We start from the raw sequence: 3,915 nt of genomic DNA on the forward strand, positions 1-3,915 counted from the left end.
ATTTGCTGTATGTAGTTATTAACTTGATAGGTTCCCAGATAAAGGAGAGATATTATTGTCCTCAGTCTCTCTGGTCTTCTAGAAGCATTCCTTACTTTGTCTTTTTCCAGGTCTGTTACTCACTAGGCCACCATGCCTTGGTATTAGCAACCTCTGGGAGATAGGTTTGTATTAATTTGGAAGATAAGTATTATATACTAGAAAGCATAAAAATAAGCTGAACGAAGCATCTGTGGGAGTAACTCATCTTGGAAGGCATTTTTCTAAGGTCACAGAGGCTCCTGGGAATCCCACGCTTCCCATCCCACACACGTTGCCAGGGAACTCATTTATATTAATGGTGATGGTGCAGGCAGAGACAGTTGTACAATATAGCAGCGCCAAGAGGCCCGTGGCAGGGCAGTTAACTTCTCAGAAAGCTCATTTGTTTTATTTTTTCTCCGTTAGGCTAGATGTCAAATGACCTCCCAAAGGTAGTTGATAATTTCCTTAATAGTCAGTTTTATCTGGGCGCCTATATTTCTTATTAGCACTCTTCAGTTAGCCTAAAATGTGACCATCCCTTTAGCTTGTCCCTTATGTGTTCATTTAATTTTGAGTAAGCCCTCTCTGTTTTTAAAAATTCTTCTGACTGAAAAATGTGACTAAAATCCCAAGTCTGGAACTGAATTGTTTGAGGTCCGCCATCTGCCAAGTCTTTTAACCATGAAACACAGCAAGCACCCTATCAGAGATGATCACTATTCTAGAACCATACTGAAAATACCATCCCAAATTATTTTCTGAAAGGCACATGTATAGATCCCCATGCTCCTGAAAAAGGAAGCAATGTTTTTATGCCTTTCTTCCAACTGTTAATGCTACCAGTCCAGAGTAGGTAGGACAGAGACACCCCCAAGGAACCATACCTGATGAAATTTACACACTTAAGCAGTTGTCTCACCACTGTACCTGGTCTGACCCGTGACTTGCATTAACCCATGGAATGTGGCAGAAGTGATGTTCTATTCACTCCAGACCTCGATCTGAAGAGGGCTGGCAGCTTCTGTGTCCCGTCTTGGAATGCTCAACTTTGGGAATCACTCTTGAAGAAGTCTGGCTACCCTGCTGAAGAGACCATGTGGAGAGACCACACAAGACGGCCACATGGAGAGGACCTGAGGTCAGATGGAGATGTGGAGGGGTGCAGCCAGCCCAGCATCTTCGTTGGGCCTCCTGATGACTCCAGCCCCAGCTACCATTAACTGCAACCTCACAAAGAGCCCCAAGTGAGCCCACTGGCAGCATTGCCCAGCTGAGCCCAGTCGAACCACAGAACCATAAGAGATATCAAAATGATTGCTATTTTAAGCCTCTAAGTTGTGGAGTCATCTGTTATATAGTAATAAATAACTAAAACACTACCTGATGGAAATAAGAAATATCCTCGTGTTCTGCAATTATTACGTTATTTCTCTGTCTCTCTCTTCATCTAGTCTTTTGGGCAATTGAAATAGTTCGGAAGAACTGAAACATTATGTATACCATCCTAGTTTTCTATCCATTTGAGAACTAGAGAAATGAGACAGAAGTGAACTTTTTAAAATTGTATAGACTGAATGAGAATTTATATTTATTTCCAAGTTTCTTTTCTTCCCACTGCATATTTCTTATCATATTAGAAACCTTTACTCAACAAGAACATCTCTGATTCTAGCCTGTCAGACAGCCATATGATATTTTCAAACAAAAAACATCTGGTTCTAACAAAGTGCCTTAAAATAAATGAGAATCAGAAGCTGCCCTCTCAATTTGCCAACATAGTTTTATATATAACTGGGATGGTGTGTCAGGGGGTAATCTAAATCAGAAGCACATAATCTCAATAATGTTGATTTAATTTCTGAATGCCTAGAGATTGACTACTTCAAAATTTAAAAAGAATAACACATTTTGGTTTAGCATTAGCCTTAAGTAATAAAAAGGTTTTGTTTCATTTCTGTTTCTTTTTTCTTAGGGGATTCTATGTTTTGCGAAGAGCACATAATTACGAAACTTACGCAGATAAAAGATAGGTCTAAATTTGGGGTGAACAAACTCATTAAAAATCAAAATTTTACTTTTAATAGTAGAATATCTAACACGCGGACAAACTGGTTTACCCAAGGATCATACCTTTATGTGAGAATCTCATCAAATTGGTTGTTATAATCAAAAAAGGATAATAAAACTGCATATTTTTCAATCAAGTCAGGTGAACTGAGAGCCCAGAGGAGGTGGGAAGAGAAGTGACCATCTTTATCCTGGGAGAGGTACACTTTGAGAAGGAGAAGTAATCCTTTTTTCTAAGAGTTCACATGGAAGAAAGAAAGGGAAATGGTTTGGAGATATTTTGAGAAGGAGTGCATCTGAAAAAGAGCATTGTCTGTAAGGGCAAATCATGTTTGAAACATAAGGAGGTTCATGGCTTTAGGGAAGTAGAGTTTGGGTAAGGGTCACCACATACAGCTGCACAGGCTGTTCACTGCACAACTGCAGGTTACACCGTTCAAATGGAATATGATCCACTTCAGACGGACCAGATTGTATCAAGGTAGTGAGTGCAGTTAGAGATTGTGTTTGAGCACGTGTAACAGGATGCACATCCAATGGTTTAATACATAAGGGCTTGTTTCTCTCGTGTAATAAAAAGCCTGATGGCATGGCTTATATAGTATAGCTCAACAGAACTTGGGAAGCGCCCTTCATCTTTCTCTCTGCCGTCCTAAGTATCTTTCACTACATTGTCAGCTTATGGTAGGGTGACCAACCTGTCCTGGTTTTAAAACTGAAAGTAACACACTGAGAAACCTCCTTAGTCCCTGGTAAACCAGGGCAGTTGGTGACCCTACATAGTCTCAAGATGACATTCTACCTCCAGCTTCTCGTATCCATTGGGGCCAGGAAGAAGATGAGGGAAGAATTAGGGAATAAGAAAATGGGTGGCACCTATATCAGGAAAGTAAACCTTTCCCAGTAATTCTCAGCACGCATCTAATTTACCAGAACTACAGAAAGTAGGCTGGGAAATAGGTTGTATTAGCTAGACACATTGCTGCCCTGAAAAAAAATCAGGGTTCTGTTGTAAGAAGTAGAGACAGTTCATTGTGAAGACACTTAGCAATATCTGAATAGCTTTGTGACTTTCTCTAGGAATGCTCAGCATCCTTGGAGCAAGAATGAAGAAAGCAGACAAGGAGGGCAAACCAGGGCCGGGGATTGTCAAAGAAAAATAGCAGAAGGCTAAGGAGACACATTATTTTGGTATATGCATGTCATTGTTGAAATGGCCCATTATTCAGTGCATACTGGGGAAGAAGTTCAATAAAGCTAGGAAGGACATCACCTATTAAGAAAAATGATAGGAAACTAGAAGTTTATAATAAAATATCAAGATTCTTTTTAAATCCTAGGAAAAAAATTGACATGAGAAAGTCAATAATTTCTTTCATTTTATTGGCATCAGATTATTTTCCTTCAACTTAATATTCACCAAGTAGTTCTATTTTATTTATTTTAACATTCTGAACCTTAGGGAGGAAATTTTACTTGAATTTGTCTTAAAATTATGATATTTCTGTTACACTGATAATAAATCAATAGACATTAATGGTGAAAATCTAATATAAAAACAGGTGTTGAGTTGATAACTGAAAGATTTTTTTAAATTTTTATTTTAATGAAAATGCGTGAGGAAAGCTAAGCATTTTAATGTCACATGACAATTGAATAAGTCATGGATTGAAGAGCAGCACCGTTTATCTGTAAACCATCAGTGACAAGTGAATTGAGATCACCTTCTATTTAAGTTAGACCACATTTAAATTCATATTATATGCATTCATTCACACAGGGAATAAACAGGTCAAAGAAGATATAGAATAAATGATCTAAATA

This window comes from Kogia breviceps, chromosome 6 (assembly GCF_026419965.1).
Source record: "Kogia breviceps isolate mKogBre1 chromosome 6, mKogBre1 haplotype 1, whole genome shotgun sequence".
NCBI lineage: Eukaryota > Metazoa > Chordata > Mammalia > Artiodactyla > Physeteridae > Kogia > Kogia breviceps.